Below are 15,738 nucleotides of genomic sequence, written 5' to 3'. Positions count from 1 at the left end.
TAGCCAGATGGCATACATGAATTGGTGATACAACATACTCGATCCGTTTAGTCCAATGCAACAGAACAATCAAAACTAAAGAAAAAAATAAATTCAACAAAGGCAATGGATACTGCCCCTAACATTGGACTCAAATAAAGCATGGGTATATAAAGGCCATTAAAAGTAGTTCTCTTTATGTGGACCTATGCCACTCAGATGCTTGATGCAACAAGTGGATTCCAAGGGTCTCTAAGATGATTTGGAGAAAGATCCTACAGACCTGCTGGTTTTGAGGAGCACTGGGGAACAAGGGATTGAAGACTTAGAGCGGAACAAAGTTTGGGGTTGTAACGAGTTAACGTTGCTCTTCACCCATGGACAGGAAATGATGTTAAAAACTACAGTATGTTGTTGGCATTCTGCTCTAGTGAAATTGTCTTACACGTAAAAATGCCCTTGTGTGGTAAGCTTCTGGTAGGAAGTATTCTCAGAAATTAACACTATATAACTAAACCAGCTGTTTTGCCTAATCCCACCCTTTGACTTTGCCTGTATCTGAAATGAACCTGTAAGGACGTTCAGTGGCTGCTCATGAGTAAAACGCCAAACGCAGAACTTCTAACTAAGTTCTTTATTGTGCAAGATATGTACAGTGGAGCAAAAGTTCAAACGTCCATCTCATCCCTCTGCAGAGTCCAGGAATGAACCCTTCCGGTTCTTTGTCCAGCAAAAGAGGCGTGGGATTCTAAACCCACACCTCTCCCTTCCATGTCCTTCCTGCCTGCGCCCTCGGAGCGTGGGAACCTGACCCCGTTCCCCCGCTATCCCTTCGGTGTTCAGGCTCTGCAATCCTTTCAGAGCCCCTGCACCGCCTTCCTGTCTCTAACTCCCCCTCCCCACTGGAGGAATGGTCGCTTCCGGCGCTGGAGGGGGAGGACAAACTGGTAAATAGCGGAGGGGGTTCTCTATATTCCAAACGCCCCCACGACTCTACCACCAGCGGGGAGGGGGGTTTCCTGACAGAACCCAACAGAAATCTTAAAAGTAAGGAGTTCATTAGTGTCCTTTGTAAAGCAGCAAGGCTTGTCATCGTGCATTTTGGAAAAATCTTTGAAGGGGCAATGATAGAAATGTGGCACAATAAACTCTGATTTCTTGCCATCTCTGAAAACACAACACATGAGGTTCAGCTAGCTAGCAGGCAAACCAAATAAGACCCATTCTATGGTGAATGTATAGGTTTTACTATGTATGTAAACAACAAAGACACAGGAAGAACAGCCCTGACAAAATATTTGAAGCTTGTGAAACACTTGAAAGTCTCCTCCCTTTTTCTCCCACTTGTGCATCTTTCATACTAAAGAAACCACTTAAATGAAGCGATTTCCTTAAATTACAATGTAGTATTGTTCTGTCATTGTAATTTGAGTTATATGGAGATTTATGGGCATGTCTGCCATTCTCTCTGTTTAAAAAAAAAAAAATTAGGTCCATATATTTGATTACACAAGCTCTAACCTCATTTGCCCATGTTGCAAATGCTGGTTTCAAAACACCAATATAAATGTAACCTGATCCAAGACTCAAAAATCTATTTTATCAATGCTTTTTAAGCCATCTATATTTACAAGAAATTCATTGCAAAATTTAAGTTGGAATCTTACTGCTAAACTTAATGTGTAGTCTCTACTTTGGCCTAAAAAAATCTTTCAGAATACCACAGAAAAACCTTTGCCAGTTACTGAGAATGAAAGAGAGTTGTTTGTCAAACTTTTTCTTGACTTTAAGGGATATAGCCATGAGTGTTTGAGAATCTGGAACTAGCAGTAATGTTATTACCAACAGAATGGCTGAAAGACAAATACTGTGTCAGCTGTTGTGAGCCTGTTTAAGGTTAAGCAAACTGATGACTCGGAGACATTGAGAATGACAAGTTATTAACAAAGCTGTACTTTATAATCAAGAGTGGAAGAGAAAATTACTTCTAAGCACACATCATACACATAGCAGGTTGGTGGGGAGGGTTTGTTGCTAAACCATATTTAACAAAAGAGGCAACATGGCTTTAAAATCAGCCTTCCCCTCCTCCTACATCAAAGCTCAGGAAATCCTCTTGTGCCCTTCCTTGCACAACTGCCTAGTAGAGTAGGCCAGCTGTATCATAACTAACCAGTTTCTCCTGCCACAACTTTCCTCCCCAAAGATCACGGCACTAATACTCCCACGGTGTGAACCCAAGCGACCAAGGAATACGAGAGATTTCAAGAATCGGTGAGATTCGCAAACACACACTTCAGACCCCAGTGACCAAATCAAGGCATTTTATTAAGAATAGAAGGAAGAAGGCAAATGGACAGAGCAGGTTAAGAATAAAACAAGCTTTCTGGGCCAAGTCTATCAGCTCTTAAGCTATTTACTTACAATAAAGCATTTAAAAATAAAGCTGCAATGATGTTCAGTTGTAGGTTTTCTGCTGGTCAGAAAAGGATGAAAGGAACCTGAGGGTGGGTGGGACAGGTAAAAAGGCTGCATACAGCAGCTCATTTTTAAGGGCTCCCTCTCCCATGTTGGGGACGTGGGTGGCACTGTGGGTTAAACCACAGAGCCTAGGGCTTGCCAATCAGAAGTTGGCAGTTCGAATCCCCGCGATGGGGTGAGCTCCCGTTGCTCAGTCCCTGCTCCTGCCAACCTAGCAGTTTGAAAGCAAGTCAAAGTGCAAGTAGATAAATAGGTACCACTGCAGCGGGAGGGTAAACAGCATTTCCATGCTCTGCTGTGGTTCGCCAGAAGCAGCTTAGTCATGCTGGCCACATGACCCAGAAGCTGTCTGCGGACAAATGCTGGCTCCCTTGGCCAATAAAGTGAGATGAGCACCGCAACCCCAGAGTCGTCCGCAACTGGACCTAACGGTCAGGGGTCCCTTTACCTTTATTCCCATGTTGGTTTGAGTGACACCAGGCTCCTTTGGACCAATCGAAGTCCAGAACTTGTTTGGCAGGTAAAGGAGATTGACACCTTTGGGGGAGTGGTTTGATGCTAGACGCTTGGTGGAAAAACATCACTGGGAGTTTTCCAGATTGCACCTTTCCTGTGGTTTGTGGCTTCAGACACTGACTGAGTAAACGTCATTCTCATTCAGTGAAAATGGAAGGCAAGAAAACATGCTTTTTTATTACAAGGCTTACAACGCACATTGAAATACACATCCACACATGACATGAACAGGAAAAAAATATCAACGTCCATTTTTCTGTCAACTCTTATTAAATCTATTTGGCTTAAAATCCCATGGTTCAGAGTCATCATCTTCCCCAGGTAGCTTCGCACAAAGATTGATGTGACTTTTGTACATTCCTTTCTAAATCTCTGGGCAAAAGGCACAGGGATTTGCAAACCCCTGGACATTTTATATGACATCTATGTTTTCTTCCAGGTCTCCCACATCTAAATCCATCTGTAAATATCCCAATTTCTCCGCCGTACAGAAACCGCTAGAAAAATAGCATGTCAAAAGCCAAAGGATGGCAAAGCACCTTACTTTGTATTCTAAGCACCATATGCAGATTGCTTGCTGTTTAAGAAATTAAAGAGCAAAGTCGTGACCTAATGAAAAGGAAGGGATTACTCTTCAAATGCTTTCAGGTGCCAGCATTTTTGCAATTTTATGCTTTGCAAGATCCCTGAAGTCACGCTGTGGATGGAGAGGGTAGTCATGAAACAGAACACGACACTATCATGCATCTTGTCAATATTGTGCAAAAGGAGATTTACCACAAGCAATCCAAATTTTGTATGGTGCATGCTGTTAAATTGGAGCAAGGGAAACTGAGATATTTCTCTCTAAAAAATAAGACTCCAATATTCTGGCAAACTCAAATTGTCTTAAAAAGAAATAAATCCAAAGTTGACCTGAAGATTAAGGGTACTTCCACACAGCATTTTACTGTGGACTCAGTGCAGCACATGCTTGGAAGGTTTGTGCCATATCCACATAATGGGATTAACACGTCTCTCTGCTGTGAGAGGACTGCTGAAGTTGTATTGTGTTGGGGCAGGAGCCATAGGCATCAACAACCATCTCTGTTGTTTTAGGTGCTTTGACACAGTAGCAGAGCAAGCCAATCGGGCACCTGGGGCGGTGCACATGCCCTGCGCCCAGGGGCATGGCCAGCTGGGGCAGGACGCTCCACGGAGCCTCCAATGACTCTGCCTGCCTCCTCCAACTCAGCCGCTTACAGCTGAGGGGGACGCAGTGGGCAGACCGTTTGGGGCAGCGCAGAGCCTGCGGGCACCCAAGCCATCGTGTCACTCCCAGGAGAGACGCATGGCTCAGGCGCACTGCAGGCCCCACGGTGAGTGCCGCCTGCCATTTTGTCACCCCCCTCAGTGGTGGTACATGGGTCAGCCCGCCCCCACCGCCCCCCTTCCTCCACCCCTGCTTTGACAAGTACCACCCTTAGCCCAAAAACAACTGTCTTTCACATGTGCTTTCATGGAAGATCTTTTAAGATCAAAACCTAAACTAGGATAGACTAAACAGGTAGCGGACCCAGATTTCTTTGTATTTTGTAATTCAGAACTGAAACATAGCCACGCCCTTTGAAATTCTCACTCCTCCAAATTCTGCAATGCTGTGGTCTAGCCAAGTGATTTGCAGCAAAATGCATATACTGAATTGAGCATAAAAATTGTATAGTAGTGAAAATACATGATATATGGGGAAATTGCTTTACAAAGATATGTAAATTAAGAGTGATTCACATACAAAAATGCGGAATTTTCATTACTGTTGGTTTTTTTAACAAATAAAATTACAAACACCTGTGGAAATGTGGAGAACTGAGGACAATATTGGAAAAATGAGTAACCAAAATTGACCTGCTTTTCCACCAGAAGGCATTCAGAACTTGACAGACAACCCCCGGGGGCTGCAGGCACAATCCCAGATTCCTCCCTCATGCAATTGGCATCACGTAAGCAGAACACATGAACAAGGCTAATGAGAATCTGAGTTCTACTTAGAGAATCTCTACTTATGGGAATGGAGAGAGGAAAAGAGAACAAAAAATGTACCAATTACCCAGGTGGATGTATACCTAGTGAGGAAGAGCACAGACAAAGCCCCCTTCAGCACTTGTCTTTTAACAGAATTTTCATCTAGGCTGCAGATCTCACAGTTCCTCATTTGCATTGTTAAGAACGTGAGGTGTTTTTTATTTATTTTTTATTTTAGAGCCCTGAACTTTCATCTTTTCCAAAAAAAACCAACGTATTAGGTTTGAACGGAAGAGCAGGATATCTTATTCTCACTTATTTCAATGCCTCTTTAGTCCCAGATAATTGAAGAGTGGATCTGAGGTGGAAAATAGTTTTGCGGTGTTTAAAACTAGAAAGTGCTGTGTGCTCATAGAACCCCTTTCATCTATGTGATTACATAAATGGATGCTCAAATCCACAATGACGCAGAACAATTTATTTATATAGTGTCAATTGCTTCATTCCCCTGCCACTGCCGCCACCACGAATATAGATTAAAGAAACCCAGTGTTTCTATTTTCAAATGCAATTGGCTGGAGTCTACCTTTGCTAAATAGTACATCAATGCAAGGGCTAATATTTACATTGTTTTAACTCTGTAGGCTGTTACTTTGCCACACTGTTTATGAAACTCGCTTTTAAATGCCGATTCAACCTAACAAGGGATTTGTGGAAAAAGGAAAATAATCCAGAGGCATCTGATTGACCACTGTGAGAACAGGATGCTGAACTTGATAGGCCAAAGGTCTTATGATTAGAAGAAATGAATTCTAGAAGCATACTTGCTAGTCAGGTAGCAAGTATTGGCAGCTGATGCTTCTCGTGGAAGACTTAGGAACACAGGAAGTGGTCATATGACTGAGTCAGACCATTTGTTCAGTACTATGCACTTACTGATGTTGGTTCTTTGAGGTTTCCTAGTGGGCTCTTCCCCAGCCTTATCTGGAGATAATTGTACCTAGGACATTTTCACATGCAAAGCTTGCACTCTACAACTGAACTACAGTCCCTGCCATGATATTGTCATACCAATCACTTCCTCCACATAATGGATACCTGGCTCTTTAGTTAGACTTGCACATCTTACAAACCTAGAAATCAATTATATGTTTCATTTTGCTAGAACCAGTAAAATACATAAACTTTGAATTTATTTCACCACTGTTTCTATTACATTTAATGTTTTCGAATGTCTTGAAAGAAATCGCTTTGATGCTACAGTTATCAATGCAAAAGAGATCTATTGCATAGTGTATTAGGGAAATGTAGCTATTTTCACTTAAAATCAGGCTAAAAAGCAAGAGTTTCCTAGAAAGAATTGAACAGTACTGAGCATAATGAATAAGCTATCTTGCAGAGACTCACATGCATATTATGAATTGAGCCACTTTTTTATTTGATGTGTTCCAGAATCCATCAGAACTAGCATTCTGCTGACTCCTTTTGCCTGAAGTTACTGATAAGAAGAATTGCATCTAGATACAATTAATTGCCAAATCAACATAATATAATCGAATCAAATTTACTAAAGCATTCCAAAGATATGTTGACTTCCCAAGCAGCCAAGCTTAGATTAGATTCTTCTAGTTAAAAACTAAATTTAACCTTAATCCAGTACAGATTTAACCGAAGGGCTTAATTGTTGAAGAAAGGGTACAGAAAATTAATCCATGATTTTAGATTGCATTCCTGACTTTTGCTCCAGATCACAGTATCTACCTTTTTTGTATCTAGTATGGTCAACATGCATCCCATGGGCTCTTTTCAAGAGGAGCCACCACTGGTGTAGGAAGGGCAGGGCGTAGGGGGCGGGGCACCCCAGGCAGCGGGATCCCGATAGGGTTCCATCTCGGTGTGCCACGCCCCAGAACACGCCCCCACCTGCTTCCCACCCCACCCCCACCCCCGGTGCCGGAGCATGAAGCTCCGCCACTGGGAGCCACAGCTCAATGGTAGAGCAAATAATTTGTATGCGCAAGGCGGACCATTGGTCCAACTCAATACAAGGCAGCTTTCCATTTCCTAGCTGCAAAGAATCATCTGACTCTGTTCATAGATGTAATGAAGTCCCATTGATGTTCATACTATCTCTACCATATCTCCCTAATCTAGCCTATTTGGTAGCTTATTGACAAATTCAGAAGGTTGTGCTTTATTATATTCCCATTGAATCCTTGATTCAAATTTTCACAAATTTTATTTTAAATCCAGTACCAAACTTTGAGGCACCAGTCAGAGAGGGTGGGTGGAAGACTACACACACACACACACAAGCACGCACACGCACACACATACACACACACCCCATTTATTTTAGAATATATCACTTTGCCCATCCTATACTGAAACTGACACCCTGTTTATACTATGAAAGAGCTTCCTTTTATACTTTATAATCATGAAAAAGAACTTTTAACTAAGTGAAACCAGTGAAATGTAGGCAGATGTATGAAGCACGTTAAAAAATAAGAAATAAACAGAAACCCAAACAGAAACCACTAATGTCTGCTGGCACTGTTGCCAGTTAAAAACAATGCATTAAATAGCACTATTGAGCCCCAAACTAATAAAGAGAAGAACTGAGACCTAAATGAACAAACAGTCTGGAGTTACATGTTCTTGCATTGTTCATAACATGCTATTTCCCCCACAGGACTTGAATTCACAGCAAGCTTCTTATGTGCTGCAGTCAAGGTCTTATAGCTCTAAGAATTTCACAGCCTGCAACAGGCATTTCAAGTGGACCATGCAGTCTTCATCTGATCACATTTCAGTGCAAACAGCTAAATAAAGAATGAGAAGTCTTATATAAGTCAGTGTTCACCGAAGACACTTACGTCCAAAGCTTTGAATCCATTTTATCTGCTCTCAGTCGCATCAAAGCAAAAAATACTTTTCTATTGTCCTCATTCTTCGGGGGGGGGGGGGGACATTTTCGATTTGCCAATTTAACAGATGAAACATTTATTTTCCAGTTGGTGTAAAGTAACAGCAAGCTTATTAGACCCGATACTGATCCTCCCTGGAGGGTTCCAGTGAGCCAGTCACAAAAGGTGCAGGTCAGAGAAATGAAGGAATTAAAAGACGGCAGGCAGGAAAGAGAGAGAAAGTAGTTAAACCAAGCCACACAGGCTTATCCTTTTGTTTGATGGGCTTGTAAAGGGAAAATATCAGTGGTTCTTATTGATTCCTTTCCCAGTTTTATGTGCTCATCTGAAGGCACACATTGCAAACCACATAAGCTTTTTGCAAGTTTACATCTTGTGGTTTTCCCACTTCCTAATTTCTAAAAGTGGTTTATAAGAAGAAATAAGGGGTATGTGCTGTTGTCTTTTGTTGAAACAGGGGGTTAAACATCTTAATTGCCATTTTTCTTTTATTCTTTCCTATTCACACAGTTTGGAGACCTTCACAGACTGCTTGGGTTTTCATCATCCTGAATACTATGATGTCCTCTGCATACTTGGGCACCCCACTCCTGATTACAATTCATTTATGAACAGATCTTTGGGAGACCTCACTGCTTATCACCCAGCTTATGACAGGCATATTTATAAAATTTAGGCTACAATCCTTTATCCATGACAGTAAGCTTCATTGAACCAAGAGGACCTTACATCTAAGTAGAAATGTAAGAATATAAGAATATAAGATCTAGCCGAGCATTCTCTTCTCACAATGTCCAACCAGATGCCTGTAAGCTGGGCATGAACCCAACAGCACTCTGCCCCCCCTGCAAGTCCCAGAAACTGGTATTCAGAGGGATGATGCCTCTGACAATGGAGATAGAAAATAGCCATTGTGGCTAGTATCCATTTAATTTGTTGAATCCTTTTTTAAAGTCAATTCAAGATGGTGGCTCTCACTGTCTCCTGTGGGAGCGAGCCTTAGGTTTTATTAAATTATTTAGTTACTTATTTACATCTCTTCAGTGGTCAAGCCCAGGATATGGTACATGTTGTTCCTGGCTGGTCATTCATCTAGGCATTAACTAGATCAGGGGTCAGCAAACTTTTCCAGCAGAGGGCTGGTCCACTGTCCCTTAGATCTTGTGGGGGGCCAGACTACCGGTATATTGGGGGGGGGGTTGAACGAATTCCTATGCCCCACCCAGAGATGCATATAAAAGGACACATTCTGCTCATGTAAAAACAAGCTGATTCCCGGACCGTCCATGGGCCGGATTTAGAAGGCAATTGGGCCGGATCCAGCCCCTGGGCCTTAGTTTGCCTACCCATGAACTAGATTGTGCTATTAGAGTAGAGCTTCCTCCCAGGTAAGCATGGCTGGGAACGGCTCACCTTTTATGCTCTGGCAAGGCAGATCAATAATCTGCTTGCTTTCCAGTCTGTCTCAGTGTGTCTGTGTCACAGTAATTTGAGGGGGGAAGTGAAAAGGTCAACTAGAAGGGAAGGGTTAGGTCAGAAAAGACAGCCGAGGAAGGATGCTTGCTTCTTGTGGAATCTAGAGCAAAGGTCACTCAAAGCAGGCAAGCCATAATTAACAAGCAAGTAGCTTACTTCTGACACCAAATTGTTCAGGGTCATTAGCACAAAAAAAGAACTGTGAGGAGCTGTAAAAGGATTGCTCTAAACTAGGTGAATGGGCTGTGAAATGGCAAAGGCAATCCAGGGCTGATCCACACTTCCTTTTGCCTTGCCACTTTCCCCTGGGGAAACCCAACGGTTTAGCACTGAATTGGAACAAACAGCAACTGGGTTTTCTGCAGATTGCCATTTGCTCTGATTTAGCACCAAAGAGCAGATTTTCCAGGAGAAAGCAGCAGGAGAAAGGCAAAACCACTCAGACTCATGCCTAGAAAAAAGAGCATGCTCTTCTGTTGTTTAAGGAATTTAAGTGTTGCATATGTCTACCCACAGTGTATACACCACTTACCATTCTTTATTGCTGTAGATTATCTTACATACTACTACACATTTTGAGTAAAAACTTGCCTTTAAAAGTAAGTCATAAAAAAAAACGCTTCATACTTTTTATACTTCTTCGTTCCACAGATTCTTGATTTTTCTCTCATTTTTAATTCCTTGGGGAGAAATGGAGGGAACTTTCCCCACATACCTTCCCAGGTCCCACCCCCCAAAGCCTTCTTACCTTCAGTTCACATCAATATTCATATCTGACCTGAAGCTTCTATGTGGTGGAGAACTGGCACTCTTCAATCCAATGTACCAGTGTACCCTACAAGTGAAAACATATGACCAGGGGCAGAGCCAGCCCAATACATTTTGACATCTGAGGTGAACTACAAAATGGTGCCTCCCTCCCTGCCAGGGAAGAATGGGTGAATGAAGATCTACATCGGAGGGGGAATAAATATCTACATTGGAATCGGCTGCCCCTGAGGTTTCTGCCGCGTGAGGTGGTGACCTCACCTTGCCTCATAGGTGGGCCAGCCCTGACTGGTGACCTTCAGACAAGTGTCTGGTCATGCGGAGGCCTGTTCATGTGTTATCTCTTTGAAAAGAGAGGGAAGGAATTGCTAATGGGTCCTTTGTGGAACTAGCTATTCTGTGAAGACCAGCTCATACGTTATTGTATCAAGGCCCGGGAACCAGTGGCTCTTCAGATGTTGCTGGACTCCAACTGCCATCAGCCCTGACCACTAGCACTGCTGGAAGTTAAAGTTCCTTATCCCTGTATTGCATCACCACTGTTCCATTACCACACAAATCCCCTAAGTATCGTATGAACAAGGGCTCTGTAAAGACACGGTCTTCACTCAGAGAAGAGAGCAAGTCAAGCTCTCAATGACTTTTCTCATTTATGTATCACTCTTTGTTTCTTTCCATAATTATAAGGAACGGAGGAACAGTTTTCCTGAACAGAGGACAGACTGTATCAATCAGTGCTGCCCATGGCTTGTTATTGTACAGGTTGCCATATGTAGCCATGGAAACATACAATGGAATGTTTTCAGCTCAAATCTCAATTTCACTTTTGTTATCAACAACAAAACTCTCCACACAATTCAACACCAAAGACTTCATTAGGATTTTTTTGTTTACTGCCATATTCAGATTTTATACCACAATTCATTTCTATTCTTTTGCAACCTATTCTCTAGGCACTCCAAAACAATACAGTGATTATTTCTCATTTAAATTTGAGCTGTCTAGTAACAAATTAAATTATGCACTCATGATAGATGCACACTAAAGTCATGATGGTTTCTTGGTCATAACAAGTATATGAGGCTCAGAGTTGTTAATTTCAGCATCTGGATTTTATACTGAAGTAGATGTGTAAGTACCACTCACTCTTAAGTGAATAATAAAAAAGTGTTGAATGGAGTTCATTGCCTGTTAAGTGAGCATAGGATTCCTTGACAATGCAAAGGCAGAATGCATCAGTCCTGGGAATGAAAAGGTTTAAAGCAGCTGGTCCTCCAAGTGTTGCTGTCCTACAACTCCCATTGTTCCTGGTCACTGGGCATGTTGACTGGGGCTGGTGGGAGTTGAAGTCCATCAGTATCTGGAAAGAGGACTACAAGTTCCCCATCCCTGGTTTAAAACACTAAAACCCTGATGAAGTCTTTGGTGGGTTCCATATAGCCTTGCACCTTTCTTCTTCGAAAGAGACGTCTTCAGCAAACCATCTTGTTTACATCAGAGTGTCGGGGGAGCTTTACTTGAAACTTCAGCTTGGGGAACTCGTATAATACCTTGGGTAGAATCCAGTGCGCAGGTGGGTGGGTGGGTGGTGGCCTGCAGTCGAAGGCAAAACCAGGTGAGTAGAAGACAGCAAAGGAGATGTGTGTATACAAGTCACGTTGGATAAGACTTGTTTTCTTGAAGAAGAGCAGCGCTTATAGGATTAAGGACCAATGTCAAGGGAGTCCCAGTGATACCTTGCATTCCCATGCCTAGATATGCATGCACAATAAGCATGGGCAAATCTGTCGTTTGTGGTTTGTCTCTGCTGCTCATTTTCCTAATCAATTATTTTTCTCCACATTTCCACATCAGCTGGCAATTATTTATTTTTTAAGCAAGTCCTCATGAAAAGTCATCAGCATTTCAGTGCAAATTTCTCCTGCTATTTATAGTCTCCTGCAATTTTGCCTATACACTTTTTCACGGAGCGATTCTGCCTAATATCACACATGGAGTTATAGTAGATCATGGTGCAGAAGCCTATCAAGGACTATGAGCCATGATGGCTATGCTCTGCCTCCACAATTACAGGCAGTAATGCTTTGAATACCAGTTGCTGAAAACTACAGAAGTGTGTGCTCTTGGGCTTGGATCCTGCTTGTGGGTTTCCCACAGTCATCTGGTTGGCCACTGTGAGAACAGGATACTGGATTAGATGGGACGTCAGCCTGATTCATCAGGCTCTTCCTATGTTCTTACATATTTGTATGCTCTTTTTGCTAATATACATTTTACCCATGTTTCTAGATTCAGGTAGGTAGCAGTGTTGGTCTGACGCAGTCGAAAGATATTTTTAAAAAAATTAAAAAATTGTTGGTCTCTAAGGTGCTACTGGACATTTTTTTTTCTATATATTTCGATTTTATCCATGTGTATGCATTTTTGTATACATTACCTAGCTGGAGAAATGTTCTGCAGAATTTGTGCAAATTGTGAAGGGTCTGTCTTATAATTCACACATAGGTTTGAGAAGTGTGGATTATGTAGTTTCTTGTTAAAACACAAACAAGATTGAACTCTCCTCCCTCCCCCAATTCCTAATTCACATAGGTAAAAAAGTAAGACAGGTAAAGGACCCCTGGAAGGTTCAGTCAAAGGCGACTATGAGGTGCTGCACTCATCTCACTGAGAGACACATTTACAACTTATTCATACCGAGAAGTTATGCTATGTATAAATTATCTGAACAGCTATAAAGAAATTGTAGTAAGGAAGAGATAGAGGTTTCTGAAAGTATGGTAGTACTTACTGATGGTCCCTAGGCAAACCAAGTAAAGTCACTGGCGCAGATCACATGCAACACTCAGTCAAACCATGACTTAACATGAATTCCCAGACATGCAGCTTCCCAGAGATAAGATCATGCTTGCTTTGCACCTTCTCCAATCCTGCTGCTGCCACATTGCTGTGAGATAAAGCCATGGTTTGGCATTACATTTGAGCCTCAAGCAAGATAAACCATGAGTTCATACATAAACCATGACTTGGATCACAGCCACATAAAGTTGTAGTAGGAGCAGAGGTGGTAAAAGCAGCCATGAACTCTCCAGTGACCTGAGCATTTGTTTGCTTGCCCTAGTGTTATATCCATACTTGGTCTAGCTAACTTTTTATCTGCTAAGAATTCTTCAAGGGAATGGTAGTTATATATGGCCCACATGTAGATTCAAAGGGCTCCTCATGCCACTCTGGACATCTGGTTTGCTGCTAAACTTGGCTAAGGAATAAAGAACTGGAAAGATATAGCACCGCTGTAGATATTACAAAGAGAGCTCCACAAAAATTTATAGATGTGGGTGTTTTGTATTATTTGTAATAACTTTTTTCACAACCATGCCTCATTTTCACACATAGCCATTCAACCACCTTTAACACACGCACAAACTGCTCATCTCTCCCAGTCACAAACTACTGGAGCCTATTGCGCAATGGGTGCTCCTAGTGCATGTACCTTTTTGCAGCATCAACACCATGTTGTCAGCCTCTAACAGTCCACTTCTCCCCCACCACCCCATTTTAATTCAGATTTACCCATTCCACAGAAAATCCAATAAGCAAAAAACACCCCACCTGTTACAAATGACCCATTTGCAATACCTGAATGACCCATCAACATTATTAATAGTATTAGGCCTATTAATAGCAGTAAGGCTTAGTATTAAAGTATCGACAGTACAAAAAACACCCTGACACACACACACACTCACACACACACCACACATATACACACCTCATACACACACAGCTTATTTACTTCTTTAACACTACAGAGAAAGTGAAGGGCCCTCTGAAAACTACCAGGGGTGAGAGGGAAACATGTTTGGGAGCCAGACATTTTGCCACATGAGAAGAATGACATTCTTCTATTCAAGCAACCCAACTGGAACTTGGCTAGCAACAACACAGTGTCCTCTGCCTTACCTGCGGACATTAAGATAACTTAAGGAGTACTTGTCCCAGCTGTGGGGAACCTGTGACTTTCCAGGGGTTGCTGGACTACAGCTCCCATCACTCCTGGTCATTGGTCATGCTGGCTGGGGCTGCTGGAAGTTGAAGTCCAATAACAGCTGGAGAGTCACAGGTAACCCATCACTGCTCTGGGCCGTAGTCACCATTCTCCAATTGCAACACTGCAAAATGGAGGCACAATCTTGATTCCTACTAATGCGTATAGGACAGAACTCATTATCTTTTTTCTCTTTCACACAAATAATCAGTACTATTCTTCTGATTCATTCAAGGAATCCCCTAGCTTGTTTAAACCATAAAACGCCAGCAGCTTCTAGAATACGGCATATATACAACTTCAGAAACTTTCCCCCTCAACTATGGAATGTGGTTGTTTTCTTTCCAGTAACATTACACTGAAAAAATGAAGAAGCAACCATATATGAAAACATCAATATAGATAAATTGCCTACAAAAGATTTGAGAAACATCATGACCATATATACAAAGATATACAGGACATAATGCACAACAGCATTCAGAAGTGATTGTCAGAATTAACTACAGTAAACCTATTCAGTAAAATGAAGCAAATTTACCAGTTGGATTGATTTTATATCCTGGTGGGCATTAATGCAGTCTCACAGGCATATTAGAAGACTATGAATGTTGATGCATCGCTGCAATATTCTTTTGTTTTCATTTTCCATTCTATAACTCACCAGTGAATATCTTTTTTTTTCTTTGTTATCTTCATTTACCAACTAGTTTTGTAATTCTTCTTATGCATACAACTTCTAGCTAAAATGCAGGCAGATGCAGAAAGTAAACGGAATCGCTGTAAAGTAGAAGACTCCAAGGAACGCACATTTTCATAACTTTTTCATAACTACTTTTCGAGCTTCTTTCTGCTGCTTGGCTGCATATCATTGAAATGGTCTAAAGAACAATTGAGAGGTCTGTTTTTATGACAACTGTTGGAGAGTTAACAATTTCAGTGCCAAGATCACTAGTGGTGTTTGATATTCTATCCAGATGCATATAAAATAATAACTTCAAGGAACTAAGATAGTCACTCCACTCAAAACCAAAGAAGTAAATACTCACTCATTCATATGACGATGTGCTCCATGAATGTGGGGAAGCCAAGAAGAAAATCTGACCGAATGATGATAAGTCACAGAAAGTTAGACAAAAGGAACAGTCAACATCAGAGGCTAGCCAGTATAAATCCTCTCTTCCTCCCCTTGCTTGTATACTCTTAAAAACTAAACGCAGTGCACTGAAGAAGGGGAACTCACTTTTCAGCAAAGACTACATCCTTCTGTCAGTCAAACACTGCATAGTTTCAACTAGGCATCTATCCAAAACGACATGGAATTATTCTATTTTTGTCTCCCATTGCAGTAGAAACATTTTTACAGATTTGTGGCAAGGCCTTGAAGTTTTATGGTGGTCAGCTGGAGGAGGAGAAGCATAATTAAAGGCCCTGGTGAGGTTAAACTAGCCCAGAGAAAAGGAGCTGAGCACATTCAAAGAGCAAGATAAACATAGATGCTTTTTTTTCCAGGGGCCTGTAATGGAGGAAGCATCACAC

At 41.8% G+C, this 15,738-nt stretch overlaps 1 protein-coding gene across 1 annotated transcript in view; it reads right to left on the bottom strand.

Annotated features, from left to right (window-relative positions):
- The window catches only part of INSC (INSC spindle orientation adaptor protein), a 123,785-nt gene extending 108,307 nt beyond the window's left edge, over positions 1–15,478 (bottom strand). Inside the window, exon 1 of the mRNA XM_033153387.1 lies at positions 15,249–15,478. The gene's annotated coding sequence lies outside the window, so the exon portion shown is untranslated. The remainder of the gene's footprint in view (positions 1–15,248) is intronic.
- Between the last annotated feature and the right edge of the window lie 260 nt (positions 15,479–15,738).

Source organism: Lacerta agilis, chromosome 1 (assembly GCF_009819535.1).
Source record: "Lacerta agilis isolate rLacAgi1 chromosome 1, rLacAgi1.pri, whole genome shotgun sequence".
Classification (NCBI taxonomy): Eukaryota; Metazoa; Chordata; class Lepidosauria; order Squamata; family Lacertidae; genus Lacerta; species Lacerta agilis.
The sequence above is the reverse complement of the archived record's forward strand: the minus strand, read 5'-3'. Positions and strand labels throughout refer to the sequence as shown.